Here is a 16,771-nt window from a genome sequence, read left to right on the forward strand (position 1 = left end):
CAAATGTGATCTCATGGATCATAACAGTCTTACATCGAGTCAGGCAGTCACCATAGGCTTTCCTGTCTATCTTGCCACCGAGTCAAACTGGACTTAGTGTTAAATGGTCAGTTACCCCAAAAATCACACCGCTTTCAGGTTCACACCACTTCCAGGCCCAAGAGACCAGTCACTTACCACAGATCAGTTGGTACTCTAGATCTTACACCAAAGACAATGCCTGTAGCCAATTCTGTAATAAACTATAAAGATTTGTTCATTAGGAAAAGGGAATAAGTTTACAGGTGAAAGCAAACAAACACACACACATGAGTTATAATCTAAATTCTAAGAGTGATAGAGTTGTAGTGATCTGTTAATTCAAAATGTCTTTCAGGGCAAACCCGGAGAAACTCTACCTCAGTTTAGAGTCTCTGGACCTGTCAGAGGTCAATAGCAAAGAAAGAGAGGAAAATTTTCCTGAGACTTTGTTTTATTTCCATCATTCAGCTTCCAAGTTCACAGGACAAACTTTCTTGCACATAGTATTTCCCAGGTGTGATAGGGCCATTAACCAATCCTTTTTATTGTGATGTTCCTTGGTGGCCCATCTGATTTTGATAGTCCTTCTGGATGGGTGAAAGGGACAATTCCTATGACTGGGTTCACAAGTTTGGAGCAAACATTTTCAAAATTATAAAGGAAAGATTACATTTTCTTATAGCACGGAATATAGACATTAGAGTGAAATTAGTGCATGCAAAAATTTGCAAGCATTTCATAGAGTCTAAACACTAAACACATTCTTATAAGACTAATACCTATTTTGAGCAAAACTAACATACAAGTGAACTGGTCTGGTCTCCAGCTATAAATTTGTCAATTCTTAGCTAATGCCTGCAGTCTTGGCAATGATTGACACTTGGTTTGCCGAGGTGTCACAGCTGCCCCATTGCAGGTCTCTGTGTGGCCCTTTTAAAGTGCAGACATTGTGGAAGAGGGTGTGTGAAGAGAACCTGCTTTTGAGTGTGTAAAGAGGCATGTTATCTTTTTTTTTTTTTTTTTTTTCTTTTTCCTTCCCCCTCAGTCTGTGCACTTCCAGCAATGACACTATTCTCATAGCACCAAATTTTGACAGTACCTAGTCTAAAACAGCTTTAAATATACTTTGGCATGTTACTTGAAGAGAGTAGTATAGCCAGTAGTAAAACATTCATGTATGGATTATCCCAGATTATTACCCCTAACCAATACTTTAAATTAAATTATGGGAGAAATTACAAAAGTAGCAAAGGGTCATATTTGATGATGTCACTCTCATTGTAGTCAGGATTCTTTTATTATAATTCATAAAAATAAATGTGAGGGCAGAAATTTCTCTCATTGTAAATGGTTTAGAATGTATTTAAACATCCATGGCATAGCACAGTATACCAGCTTTAGAAGCATTTTCAATGACGTATTTTTTAATACATGCCACTTTATTTTAAAATAAAGTCTCATTTGGAGGTTAAATAACAAAGCAGATTAGCTACAATCAGTGTACCTACAGTGTCTTTTTAGACTCATCCTTAAATATTTACTGATCAGTAAAGTGTAAAAATCTCTCATTCTGTCCCAAGTTGGTCTCTTTATTTTACTTACTATGAAATAAAGAGATACACATGAACTTTAGACTTTGGAGTATAACTATAACTGAGATAAAAATAAAATATAGAAGTTTTACCAGAAGAAAGCAAATTCCAAAAGGTAGGAGACATTAGGGTTCAGATGGAAGCAAATTGTATAATTTTTTTCTTGAGGGGACAGAACCTTCAGTGGTTTTCCTGCGTTAGAAAACATACTCCTTGTTGACAGTTGGACTATAACAGTATTTCATAAACCATAAAGCTCCCAAGTTGCTGGAAATTGATTTTGTGAAAATATGTGATACACAGGCTTTCAATAGGGGTCCTGAACAGCCTGTCCCTAAAGCAATTTCCATTTACACCCCGACCTGCTCGTGTCTTTGGTAGAGATGTAGTTTTTAATGTACTTCAAAAGCCACAGATCTGTTTCCATCCCTCTTAATTTAATATAAACTGCACATGCTTCGATCAGTAAGGACTTTCATTTTTATACTTCATTTCATGACACCAATGGTTCTATATTTCACAGCATAGGGAGCAGAATGAAATTACACTGCTCTCAGACTTCAGAAATGTCTGGTTTATATGATTCAGGACCACCACACAGAGGTCAGTCTCAATATTTCCATAATAGCTCTTTCTGGAGGAGTCTATATGATAAGTCTGACAAAGTACATGATTTGTTTTGTGTATATTAGGGTGTGGAGTAGAGCAGAATATTTCCTCCCACTTCTTCAAGCTATGTGAGTGGTACAATGCAATTTGATAATCAAATATACAATTGAAGATAGTAGAATGATATTATGGTTTTGACATATTTAAGTGAGGCAGCTCTAAGTAAGAGTTGCCAAACCATCTTGAAATCCATCCTCTTAAATTTTCCTGTTGCAGCATCTCAAGGGGAGTTAAGCCTTTTAATAATCATGGGTCTGATTCTCCTCTCTTACATCAGTATCACTAAGAGCAGCAATTGGCCTCACGTGTATATGTTGCAAAAACTCACCATTACTATACTTAGTCTGAGTTAGACTCTAGCCACCAAAACTTACATTATCTTAATTTGATGGGACTTTCACCTAAGAAATTAGTATTTAGATTTAGTATATTAAAACCATTTCTTCATTATTTACTTTGGGGTAAAGTTATACGCAAGGTTTTCTATTGTAATCAGTTCACTATAAGATGTTCCTATTGTTTCAATGCATAAATACTTAAAGATTTTCTTCCTGCTCCAGCTCCTCCAACTTCTATTAGCTGCCTATTTTCCTAAGTAGCTCTGCTGCTGTATGATGATATTCATGCACAGTGACCAAAATTAAGTCACAGGAATAGATTGCACAATCTACAGTGCTTCCCCTCACCCCACCCCCATATATGGTAAGAAATTACTCTGAAAAAATGATCCATATGACCTCTTCTGGCTACTTGTGTTTATAAACAATAGAGGATGAGTTTCTGTCAGTGGAAGTAGTTAAAAGTACAGTAAATGTTAACCCAGTTTGTCCAAACAGTATTAGTTTAGTGCAGTATCAACAACACATCTTTAAAAGAGTCATTACAGTCGTCTTTGTCTGTGAGGCTGCAATAACTGAAATAATAATGATGGCTTGTTACTTGTATAAAATGATGATCTCTGGCACATTGACAGAGAACACATAATCACAGCCTATCCAGACTCTTGCTTGTGCCTTAGATAGTACTACTGTCAAACTGAATAAAAGAAGCTCAAATTTCTGAAAACATGTCTGGTCTGGCTTGGTGGTCTACAGTATCAGCCATTTCATGGGTGCATCCATAAGGTATTTCAGCTCTTTTTCTTTGTGCAGGCCAGTAGAAGATAGGGCAGAGAGGCAGATGGCATCTCATATAGGAATCTCCTGTAGTGGGTGTATGTAGGGTTGCCAACTTTCTAATTGCACAAAATGGAACACCCTAGCCCCTGTCCCCTTCTCTGCCTCTTCCCTGAGGCCCCACTCCTGCTCACTACATTCCCCCTCCCTCTGTGGGTTGCTCTGCCTCATCCTCACTCACTTTCACTGGGCTGGAGAAGAGGGTTGGTGTGTGGAAGGGGGTGAGGGATCTAACTGGGAGTGCAGGCTGTATGATGGGGCCAGAAATTAGAGGTTCAGGGTGTTGGAGGGAGATTTGGGCTGGGGTAAGTAGTTGGGGTGCAGGAGGGTGGGAGGGCTCTGGCTGGAGGGTGTGGGCTCTGGGTGGGGCTGGCAATGAGGGGTTGGGGTGCAGGAGGGGGCTCCAGGCTGGGGGGTGGGGCCAAGGGATTCAGAGTGTGGGAAGGGGTCGTGGGTTGAGCATAGAGGCACCAAAGGGGGCTTGGATGACTCAGGTGTAAACAAACACAAAAAATAGAGAGAGAAAAGCAGATGCTACTTCTGAGATTTTCTGAGTATGCATAGTAAGCCAAAAAAAGGAAGCAGGTAAAAAAGAGAAACCATTGGCTACAAATGACGTGTGTTTCCTGGGCAGTTATTTCATTTTGGGTTGCAATACCAATCAAGTCTTGTTTGCTCCCTCAAGATGAAAGCTGAAATAATCTCTTCTAAAATTTTTGGTCCATACAAGGAATTGAACCATCCCTCTTCCTGATCAAAGGGAGAATTTTTTGAGTCTATATTTGAACTCTGCACTTTGGTACCTGGTTAGCCAGAACTCACCCAGATGCTGGCATGGCTCTGTCTGCTTTGGCTGAGTACCACATCTGTTGGGGAAAAACCATGAATTTTTACAGTAAAATTACCAAGTATCAGATTAGAGCCAATTCAGCCCCTTCCTTTTGACCTCTCTGTAGCTTGTTTAGCTGTGGCTAAATAAGAGGATGAAATCTGAGGCCACGTCTACACTACGGGATAATATCGAATTAGCTAAAATCGGTTTTATAAAACTGATATTATAAATTCGATTTCATGCGGCCACACTAGGCACAGTAATTCGGCGTTGTGCGTCCATGGTCCGAGGCTAACGTCGATTTCTGAAGCATTGCATTGTGGGTAGCTCTTCCGTAGCTATCCCATAGTTCCCGCAGTCTCCCCTGCCCCTTGGAATTCTGGGTTGAATCATTATTGTCGCGGGTGGTTCTGGGTAAATGTCGTCAGTCATTCCTTCCTCCGGGAAAACATCAGCTGACAATCCTTTCGCGCCGTTTTTCCCTGGATTGCCCTGGCAGACGCCATAGCACGGCAACCATGGAGCCCGTTCAGCTTTTTTTTTTTCCGGCACCGTATGTGTACTGGATGCCGCGGAGAGAGAGGCGATACTCCAGCGCTACACAGCAGCATTCACTTGCTTTTGCAATGATAGCAGAGATGGTTACCGGTCGTTCTGTACCGTCTACTGCCGGAGAAAACTGGCAATGAGATGACGGTTATCTCTCCCCCTCTGTACTGTCCGCTGCTATCATGAGTGCCCCTGGCTGAAATCGGCTGGGGGCGCAACGCAAAAGCAAAATTGGGATTGACTCACTTGGGACTGAGTCAATCCCTCCCTTATGGTTTCTAAAAATAGAGTCAGTCCTGCCTAGAATAAGGGGCAAGTGTATTAGAGGACCAGTGTATCAGAGCACAGCTGCTCCGTGTCAGTATTCACAGGGGGTGCCCCTGCAACAACCCCACCCGTTGCTTCCCTCCTCCCCCAACCTTCCTGGGCTACCGTGGCAGTGTCCCCCCCCATTTGTGTCATGAAGTTATAAAGAATGCAGGAATAAGAAACAGAGACTTGTTAGTGAGATAAAATGAGGGGGAGGCAGCCTCCCGGGGCTATGACAGTCCAGGCAGTACAGAATCTTTTCTTTACACAGGAAAGGGAGAGGGCTGATGAAGCTCAGCCCCCAGTTGCTATGATGAAGACGGTTACCAGCCGTTCTGTACCATCTACTGGGAGTAACTGGGAGTCATTCCCATTTTTACCCAGGCGCCCCCGGCCAGCCTCACCTGAGGCCAGCCAGGAGCACTCACGGGCTGATGGCGACGACGGATATCAGTCATATTGTACCGTCTACCACCGGGGAGGGGGAGAGGAGCGGATACTGCTCTTCACTGCTGCAGCATCGCGTCTACCAGCAGCATTCAGTACACATAGGGTGACATTGAAAGAAGTCAAGAAATGATTTCTTTCCCTTTTCTTTCACGTGGTGGAGGGGGGGAAAGAAACTGAGGAGCTATTCCCTGAACCACGCCAGACACTGTGTTTGAACCTACAGACATTGGGAGCTCAGCCAAGAATGCAAATACTTTTCAGAGACTGCTGTGGACTGTGGGATAGCTGGAGTCCTCAGTACCCCCTCCATCCATGAGCGTCCATTTGAGTCTCTGGCTTCCCGTTACGCTTGTCACGCAGCGCTGTGTATCCTGGAGATTTTTTTTCAAACGCTTTGGCATTTCGTGTTCTGTAACGGAGCTCTGATACAACAGATTTGTCTCCCCATACAGCGATCAGATCTAGTATCTCCCGTACGGTCCATGCTGGAGCTCTTTTTGGATTTGAGACTGCATCGCCACCCGTGCTGATCAGAGCTCCACGCTGGGCAAACAGGAAATGTAATTCAAAAGTTCGCGGGGCTTTTCCTGTTTACCTGCCCGCTGCATCTGAGTTCAGATTGCTGTCCAGAGCGGTCAGTGGTGCACTGTGGGATACCGCCCGGAGGCCAATAACGTCGATTTCCGTCCACACTAACCGTAATCTGATATGTTAATATCAAATTTAGCACTACTCCTCTTGTCGGGGTGGAGTACAGAAATCGATTTAAAGAGCCCTTTATATCGATATAAAGAGCATTGTAGTATGGACAGGTACAGCATTAAATCGATTTAACGCTCTTTAAATCAATTTAAACGCGTAGTGTAGACCAGGCCTGAGCCATGAGGTTTTAGTGTTACTTATGAGTATGAGTTATAGAGGAGATATAAGAAAATACTAAAGTTTTTAGTCATAAATTAAAATTAAGTACGTTACAAGAAAATCCATGCTTCAGTATGAGGCTGCCTTATTTCAGTGGCTGTGGAGGGGAAGTTTGCCAAACTCCTTAATTCAGTGTTCACAGTGCACTTATGATGGCTGATCCTACTTACACTGAAGTCAATAGAAAAACTTCTGTTCACTTCACTGAGAGACAGATTGGCCCATAAACTGTCCCCTTGTTATACATCTGGTGTGTGTGTTGCTGCACTGCTCTGAACTAAGGGTTGTGTTGATAAAGGGAAATGGTAGTTAGGTAAAAAAAAAAAGTGTATTTCCCCTACAAAAGGGCTCTTACATCTTGCAGTATGATGCACATACCAGATTCTACATTCTTTATTACAAAAAGGTGGGATGACAGTTCACATGATTGCCAGGTTGAGAGCTTCTCAGTATGCAAACATTAACCCATAATTTGCTAAAATTAATAAATTTTGACCACTTGCATTTTTAAAAAAAAACCCAACTCCCAAATACACAAGACCACTGCTTGTATGAAATATTTTTTCTCAATGTAAAAATGAGATGTCTCCATTGCAATGGCTTCTCTCCCCAGTAGACCAGTTGTTTGCTAATTGAAACGAAGAAGATAATTGATTATTACAAAGTTTGCCTAATATTTTCAGCTCTGTCTTGTCGTCCTTGTGCAGGGGCCATGCTAATCTTTTCTGTAGCATTACAATTTTATGTGCTTTGACAGGCAAATACATGGCTCTTCAGGTACTAACTGCTTGTGGTCGATGCTTCAAGACAAAAGGACACTATGCACAAGTACCTATTAGTATGAGGTTTCCATCTTTACCTGATATTGTGCAATGTAATCTGCTATATTTTATGCAAAAGAGTAACTGATAGTTATCTTTCAAAATATACTTTAATGTTTGCAAGGGAAACAAATAGGTAATCTTCTTTCATTCATGGTTTAAAAAATTCCAAGCCAGCTTTGATGTTAAAAAGTTAACTCTTTATGTCCTGTCAACTGTTGCCTGGGTATCTTAAATTTAAAGAGTTATATTAATTTAGGATTTATTAGTGTGTCGGGAGATATTAAAAATATTGCTTTGAAACAGTATTCTTCATGTATGCAAACATTTAAAATTGTGTTAAACATAAATTGTTTAGAGTCGAAGAGTAGGCTTCATATTTTTTCTTTTGAAGTCAGTTGATGGTTTAAAAACTGTTTTATTTGTTCCAACTTGGGGAAACAAATCTTATTGATATTAGAAATTTAACATCATATTTTTATTGTGAAGTGAGGTGGAAAATTTGAAATCTATATTTATGGAAACAAATCAAGTTCTATTGGCCTATCAGTACAAGAGTAGATGGAGCCCTCATATCTAAAGATAAAAAATAGAAGTATATCAAGCAATTTATATTACGAACTTAGCCCCCAATTCAGCAAACCACCCCAGTAACTTGCGCATACACTTTAAGCACATACTTAAGCCCAATTAAAATCAATGGGGTTTAAGCATGTGCCACATTTCATTCCTGTGTATAGGGAGGGACTTAAGCATGTGCTTTAAGTGCATTACTGAATCAGGGCCTGTAGCTGGATTTGTGCAGCTGTAAGGGTCGGATCAGACTGCAAGTTCGTAGCTTTAGGGCCTGATCCCATTCTCATCAAAACTCTCATTCACTGTGAGAGCAAGATTGGGCCCTTATCTCTGAAAGATACTTTGGGAAGTGTAATCTCTTCATATTGAGACATTTAACTAATCACTTTTACTCACACCAATTTTATGGTGAATACTCCCTTTCATCCTTGTCTCTCACCTTGGTCTTTTTTGCAGCTTGTTTATCATATATCCTCCCCCTCCCATTTTCTCTTTGACACTTTCTTATCTGCCAGAGTAGTTTGTTCCTGGATATGCATAAGATCACGGAGGAAAGACTTTTGTGAGAAATAATGGGCACTCTATCAAAATAGTGGTGTGTGTGTATATAGGATATTTATAGCTAATATGATTCTGACTAGACCTGTGCAAAGCCCATCCATTTCTCTTTACAGGGGGCTGTGTAAACATGTCACTTTAGGTCCACCTGGGTTCATAGCTTCATGTTACATGTTAAGTTTTAAGTTAAACAAACTCAGAATCTCAATCAAAACTCATTGCAAACTACCCATTTACACTTTTGTGTACAAAACCAATTTCCTGATATTCAGAGGTGCAGTACTAGCAGCTCCCAATGATCTCAGATGGAATTGAGATCAGCATCTCTGCAAAACAGGCTACTTGCAAACCCCCATTTGACCCACGTTTGATCAAACAGTTCGTAATCAGAAGTGAACCTTCTGTCAAACAGGCTTCCAGTTGTTCTGGTGAGTACCATGTTTTTGGGGTTTCTTTGTGAACATTTTGATGCTCTAATCCTAATATGTCTCTTTGATTTTTACCACTGGTGTAACTCCACTGAATTCAACGAATTAAGCACTTGTTTTCTTGTTTTCAACTCTCTTATAATGCCAAGCATGGTGTTGCAGGCACTCTCTGCCTTAATCTCAAAGTTGTGACCACCTGCTCCAAGAAAGGGAGCCTGTGCCCTTAGCTCAGTGTCAGCCTCTAAACAGTTAAATAGAAATACTAAACTCAGAATTGGTCTCTGTGCCTTTACACAAACTTACAACTTCAAAGGCAAATGCTTAGTTGCAGCACTTCAAGGCAAGGTGGTTAACAAGCCCTAAGGTTCTTGGCTAGCACTGAGGATTTACACCGTTGCCACAGCCCCTCTCCAACACTGCCCCTGGGCAGCAGCAGGCAAGCCTTCTTAACTGGGTCCCGGCCGGTGCTGGTTCCTCCTGGCCCTTCTAGGCTGCTGGAAGACTGTCTTGTTGGTAGCTTAACCTGAATGGGTTTTCCTTGAGCAGAAGGGTGTCAGGGCACTGATGCATCCAGCTGGGGGCAGAGGAGGCCTGATGGACCCTGTCACATCTCTATATAGTATGTTCACATGATTGGCTCAGTGTTCTAGGCTCATGTTCTTACAGTTTTGCATGGTAACAGTTAATGGTTATGCCTGGAATTTATCTAAGTCATCAGAAGTGTCCCCTCTCTCCTAGGTAGAATCTTGTAAATTAAATCATGTTAATTGTATTTAATTATTTTAGGCTGCAGGGTTGAGAGGGTGTCTTTCTTTTACCGTCGATTTAAAATTGGGGTGTCAGATGTATCCTTGTCGCTATGAAAATTCAATTCTGGTGCAGACATAATTAAACTAAAAATGAAACTCAGTCAAGCCCATTGCATTTCTCCTTGTTTGGGGTCAAAACCATAAAAATTCATTAGTTTTTATATTTTGAACTATATAGTCCATATATATTTCTTCCTTCCCTCTGTAGGGAGAGGAAAAGAGTCAGAATGGGCTTGGATTTATTGCAGAGGTTTAGGAAAAAAACCACACAGCTTTTGCCAAACAAGGCAGAGTTTAGGGTTTGCAAAACACACAACCACACCCATACCATATCCCAGGAGAATTAACTTGGTTTTCAGTTAGTAAGGGCTGGTCTACACTACGGGGTAAAATCGATTTTAGATATGCCATTTCAGCTACGTGAATAACGTAGCTGAAGTCGAATATCTAAAATCGATTTACTCACCTGTCCTCACCGCACGGGATCGATGTCCGCAGCTCACCATGTCGATTCCGGAACTCTGTTGGGGTTGGTGGAGTTCCAGAATCGATATAAGCGCGCTCAGGGATTGATATATCCCATCTAGATTAGACGCGATATATCGATCCCCGAGCAATCGATTTTAACGCGCTGATACAGCGCGTAGTCTAGACGTGGCCTAAGGGTCACATAGCTCTACTTGTAATTAAGGGGCAGTTTGAAGCTGGCCCTGCATGATTGCAGAAGAGCAGAGGAAGAATACAAGTTGTACTTCCCCCCCCCCCTTGTATACCTGGTTGGAGGCCAGGTTGGCCTTCTTGGAAGGGGATCTAGCAGCCTTCTGCCCTGACTGGTAGACAACAGCTATTATGGACACAGGAAGTACATGCTGTTCTCTTCTGAATACATAGCAGTAGCTGCTGCAGCATATACTCCAGCTCTCTTGGTGACCTTTTGTCTTCCTCAGGCAGCAGCTCCTGAAGGTATTGTGACAATGTGCTGCACACGTGATCCTGTTTTAGTGTCCAATTTATCAAAAAATCACTTGCTTTTCCTGTAGTAGTAACTGGAAATTCTGCCACCTTAGAGATTTCCCTAGCTGCACGTGACACAGACCTACCGGGATTTTTATGATGTCTTTAATTTTTTTCTGCAGATAAAAATATTAATAGAACCTGTATCTTAAATTAAATGCAGGGTCCCACATTACCTTCCACTTCAGTGAGTGTTAGCTTGGAGAACCCAGTAGTCCCAAGCTGAGGAAGGGCTAAGAAAGGGTGCAGTGCCAGCCGCATGTGCTCTCAGTTATCCTAGAACCAAAAGAGATCCCTCTGTGTGCTTAATGGGATTTTGAAGGCCAAAGATGAAGATGCAAGTGTGTTCGGGGGATTGATTTATGCTGTATTTCCCCCTTCTTAGGCGTCATTTCCAGGTGACTGAGTTCATAGAGCTCGAAGCAGTGGTAACTCAGATTATATGCCTGTTCATTCTTTGAGGATTTGCCATAGGGTGGCCTAACCAATGGCAAAATGGATCCTGTAGGAGTCTTGCTTCAAGGGGAAGAGTTTCCAGTGGAAGATCTCCAAATAGAGTTCCCTTCCTTATGTATCTATAGGATTGAGAAGCAGAAGACCCTCTCTCCTCTGTTGGCCCCCAAGCCTTTTTCACACCTGAGGACAGAATACTAGGGGAACTCTGCAATGTGAACCTAGCCAGCTTTCTGATCCTGACACCCATGCCCTTCCATAGCAATCTGCAGGGAGGAAAAAATTGGTTCCTCCTTTTTATTGACAGTAGGGACTAATTAAAGCAATTTTTCAAATTAAAGTACTTTCTGATCTGATCCCATGATTGCAGGATCTGGGCCCCCAGGAAAAGGCATATAGTGTTTATAGTCCTGGTTCAGTGCTCCTGAGTGTGTGTGCTTTACATGCAGAGCTCCCCATCTGCAGATAAACTGCCATCTGGGCCTATTAATCCTAGCTAAAATCTGATTTTTATGTAGGCCTGTAATGAATACTAGTATAATGAATTTCTGCACTCCTAACATTGTCAGAATGCTGTCAACTGCAATGCTACCACATTTCATCTGGATTAAGGAAATATGATTGAAACCATAAATTCTCAAAATAAACATATAACTCCATTTAGACAGTGCAGAAGAACATCATTCCACTCGGTGTATAACCCACTAAGTGCCAGATTGGTTGAGAGCTGTAGGAGATACAAATACAAATGAACATTAAACATATGGAGGTAAAATATGAGCACATGTTCAAAGGGTTAACCAGAGAAGAAGAGACTGATGGCACCAAGCAAAACAATTTCACCATATTTGAAGAAGAATTTAGATAATATCAGATTGCAGGTAGACTATTCAGAATGCTCCTTGCATTTACTACTTTAGTTTGAAAAATTTTTTAAGGAGCTTAGTCCAAAATATACACTTTTTAAAATAGCTGAGAACCAACCAACATATTCACCAGGAATGTATGCATATCTATTTTTTAAGCCCGAAAAGATTTGAGCACTTTTGTACTGTTCTTAATAGATTTCTGTCTAGGGTTTTTTAAACTTTTTCTTGAAGAGCAGCACAGTTGATTCCAAGGAAAGGGAATTATTTCTAAGCCTGAATCTCAGAACTCATGGGAATGTGGAATTAGCAAGATGTGTGAATGCCTTGAGCCTTAAGCTTCTCAGACTCTGAAACCCTGTGGCACTGACGTTCAGTTTTATTGTTGTACTCTCAATGAGAGAAGGTACTGTTGTAGCCCTCTAGCAATTTATCATTTAAAGTCTGTTTTTAACAAGTTTCATCATGGCAGATTTGCACGAAAATCAGCTTGGAGAACTTAAAGAAAGTACTTTAGAAGCATTTATGCTGGTGAGGGGGAGGCAGATGGAGGGGTGAGTGTTTTTTCTTCCTCCTCTAATGCTCATGTCAAAGAGGACAGCCTCACAAAAATAACATCCCCAAAATGTCTCTGCTCCTGTTAAACCCAGTGTTGTCACTGTAACTGTGCAGCCACTGCTCCCTCTTGTGAGAAGTTTAGAAAGACTGTACACATGAGAATGCTCAGTACCCTCAGTGTTCCTCCTGAACACATGAGCAGCAGGCATGAATTTTATGAGTTAACAACCCTCAATGTGTTGATCTACAATAAAAATTATCTACGGAGCTCTTAATGTATATTGTATTTTAAATGCTGTGGCCAGGAGCTCTGGAGGGGAAAGTGCTCTTTATTCCTTCTATTGGCGAAAAGGCAGAAGTGCTAATCATGGAGAACTTCACTTGCATAGGCTACCTACCCACCCATAATTCCTCTAGTGACACTGAGGAAGTCACCCTAACTAGACATAGACTTGGATTTGGTGCTGTGGGGGAGGGTGAGAATGAAGACCACATGTTCAGAGAGAAAAGCTCTTACCTTTTAGCAAAGAACTCATTTCCAGACAGTCAGATCCTATGTGCTCTTGGTTCCCCTCCAGTGGATACTCAGTGATGAGAGGTGATACAGAAGTCAGCAGCAGAACTAAGTGAGATTTGGTGAGGTGCCTGTTACAGTGCTGGCTAAGTTCCACTGGAAGGTGGCCACCAGTCTATTTTAGTGGGATCCATGCACTTCCACACCAGCTGCATCTGGGCAGTGTCTAGTTTCTAACTCTGGGCATCTATGGCACATGCTGAGTGCAGACCTGTTTGGCCCCTTTCCTTGAAGGTAGGAATCTGCACTCCAGCTGCCCTATGCTGAATCCTTACCACCTAAGCCTCTCCAGCTGCTTATGTACATTCCTCCAGAGTCCAGCGCTCTGGATGCTCTGGATTAGTTTAACTCTTCAGGGACACATGACAGGTAATGTTAGGAACACAGATTTTGCACAGGCGTTCCTAAAACCACAGTAACTTTATTTTTAGAACATAGAAGTGTTACAGATCATTAGGTAAAACAACTCCTCAGAATCTCTGCTCACCGCTTCTTGAGTTCTTGGACCTAGTCTGCAGATCAGGGTGACAGGTACCTCCTAAACTCTGCCTCCTGCAGTACTTGTATTGTCAGTTAGTAAACTGTCCAGTGAGAGAGAGCATTAAGAACAGGATCTTGCCCTTAAAGAAGGTTTCAATCCCCTCTGTCATATGACTCACTGGCGAGCTGCAGCATCTCAGTCAGTGGGTATTTTTCCAACCCCTGTAGAAACAAACTGGGAGAATCAGTTTCCTTTAGCATGGCCACTCTCTTTAACATAGTCATTGTTCTGACAGTAACCTTGACAACTGTTGTATTACTCACTTTTGGGAGGCATCAGGCATTACAACAATCTGTCTATGATTTAGAATAATAAAAATATAGGCCTGGAAGGGACCTCAAGAGGTTTTCTATTCCAGCCCCATATGCTCAAAAAGAAGCAGCCTTATGTAGACCATCCCTGCCAGATGTGTCTAACCTCTTCTTAAAAACCTTTAGTGACGGGGATTCTACAGTGCTCTCAGAAGCCTATTCTGGTGCTTAACTGCACTTATAGTTAGAAAGTTTTTCTCCTAATATCTAAGCTACGTCTCCCTTTCTGCACATTAAAGCCCATTACTTCTTGTCCTACCTTCAGCTGACATGGAGAACTGATCACCAACCTCTTTATAGCAGCTCATAACATGTCTAAAGGCTGATAACAGGTCCCACTTCAGTAATCTCTTCTCAAGACTAAATATGCACCAATTTTTTTTAAAACCTTTCCCCATAGGTCAGATTTTCTAAACCTTTTACTATTTTTATAGCTGTCATGTGGACTATCTCCAGTTTGTCCATATCTTAAAGTGCGGCACCCCTGAACTGGACACTGTATTTCAGCTGAGGCCTCACCAGTGCAGAGTAGTGTAGAGTGTCTTACATGCAATACTTCTGTTAATACACCCCAGACTGATATTAGCCTTTGTTTTCAACTGCATCACACTTCTGATTTATATTCGGTTTGTGATCCACTATAATCTTGAGATCCTTTGGTGCAGTATAACTGGGTAGCCAGTTATTCCCCATTTCCGTTTGTGCATTTGATGTTTTTCCCTAAGTGTAGTACTTTGCATTTGTCTTTAGTGAATTTTACCTTTGTTGATTTTAGACCAATTTTCCAATTTCTCAAGGTTATTTTGAATTCTAATCTTGTCCTCCAAAGTGCTGGCAATCCCTCCCATCTTGGTGGTGTTCACATATATTATAAGCATACCCACCATTCCATTATCCAAGTAATTAATGGAAATATTGAATAGTACCAGCTCTAGGACAGACCCCTGCAGAACCCCAGTTTGACTGCAAACCATTGATAACTATTCTATGAGTACAGTCTGTCAACCAGTTTTGCACCCACCTCATAGTAATTTTACCTAGACCACATTTCCCTACTTTGTTTGACTTAGGTAGCCTAACATTGCACTGGCTCTCTTTGTAGCATTTATGAATTATATTACTCACCACCAACTGCATGTGTACACAGAGGTGCAGGACTCATCTGTTTCTGCTGAGCCCTCTATCTTCCATAGTCATAGAAAGTGCACAAGTAGCAATGAACACCACATCTGGTTTGTAGCTGAGTTCTGACTTTGTACTATGGTGAGTGATGTTTCTTTGCTATGGCTTGATGCTGTATGCAGTGATCAACTTGTCCCCTTTGACGCAGCCTTACCTTTCATGGCTGTTGTGTGCTCTTGTTATCTCTTCACCTCTTGCACTTGTTCTGATCGCTGTGTTAAGGAGGATTAGCTGCACACAGCATCCCTCCTATTACTTGCACTGCAGTAGCACTTTTATGAGATACTGCACATGTGTATAGGAAGATACACTCAGTGGCCCCAAAAGCTTAAACTTTTAAAGAAAATATATCTGTGCAGATAGGAAGAGTGGGACCCTTGCAAGCGGTACTCAGTTATTCTAAGGAAAAAGGTAAAAGATTTGGCCATCCAGAAATGCACACAAGAATATTAAGCCTGTGTCACAAGACTTGTGTCACTATATAAGTGACTGTAAAAAGAGCATTATGGTTTACTTGGCATGTGGTAGCTCAGTGTTTTCCAGATCATACTCTCCCCCCCCTCATTCTCAGACAACTCACTTCAAACTCAAGTAAAATTGGATTCTTTTCTTCTTCTATCACCATAAATAATGATGGTCTGTGAACATATTGTCTTCAGATTATATCCTCAGAGGCATCTCTGTAAACCTTTTACCTTCAGTGGATTTGTACAGTGATGTTTGGAACTGAGTAACCAATTCTACTGATGATGCAGAAGGAGGACTAGAATGCAGGTCACTCTCTTAGCAGTGTCAGCTCTGAAGGCCTAAAAGGATTAAAAATAAGGGTTTATAGCTCTGAATACACACGGCACGGGTCTTTAGTTTGAGACAGGGCTGTTTTTATAGTCACTTTACAAAATAGAAACAGCATTTTAAACCACAGTGGGTCAAAGAAAATAAAACATACCAGCGTGGCTTAAAGTGAGCATCCTGCCTCTTCCCTATTTTTTTGTCACAACATGAATGTTCTCCTAATTGTAATTAAAACATGTACTTGTTTTATTTAACTATTTTGTGGTGGCTGCTAAAATATGCATCATTTTACCTGAGAAGAGAGAACAGCTCTATACATTTTGAGGCAGCTTCTTAAAAGCAGTGTACCCTAGGAAAAGAATAGTTTAGAAAAAAGCTATTGTACTGTGACTTACATTAAAAAAAATTCCCCCCTCACCCCTATGGGTGGTATGTGTCTTCCTCAACCTCAGGTCCTCTACCAGAGGCCTGGGAGTTTGAGGGTTCTGTGCAGTATCTTAGCTGTTCCTAGCACTGCACTCTTCTGAACAGAGAGCTCTGATGTTCCTGGGATCTGTTGGAGCCACTCACCCAGCTTAGGAGTCACAGCCCCGAGTGCTCCTACCACCACTGGGACCACTTTGGCCTTCACTTTCCACATCCTCTCTAGTTCCTCTTTCAGGCCCTGCTACTTCTCCAGCTTCTCATATTCCTTCTTCCTGATGTTGCTGTCACTTGGCACTGCTATATCTATCACCACCGCTGTCTTCTGCTCCTTGTCTATTACC

At 41.6% G+C, this 16,771-nt stretch overlaps 1 protein-coding gene and 1 pseudogene across 1 annotated transcript in view; both read right to left on the reverse strand.

Annotated features, from left to right (window-relative positions):
* The window catches only part of VDAC3 (voltage dependent anion channel 3), a 441,629-nt gene that overhangs the window by 329,209 nt on the left and 95,649 nt on the right, over window positions 1–16,771 (reverse strand). The gene's annotated exons all lie outside the window — the stretch shown is intronic.
* LOC116821868 (U6 spliceosomal RNA) lies at window positions 7,180–7,279 on the reverse strand (annotated as a pseudogene).

Source organism: Chelonoidis abingdonii, chromosome 2 (genome assembly GCF_003597395.2).
Source record: "Chelonoidis abingdonii isolate Lonesome George chromosome 2, CheloAbing_2.0, whole genome shotgun sequence".
In the NCBI taxonomy this organism is placed as follows: domain Eukaryota; kingdom Metazoa; phylum Chordata; order Testudines; family Testudinidae; genus Chelonoidis; species Chelonoidis abingdonii.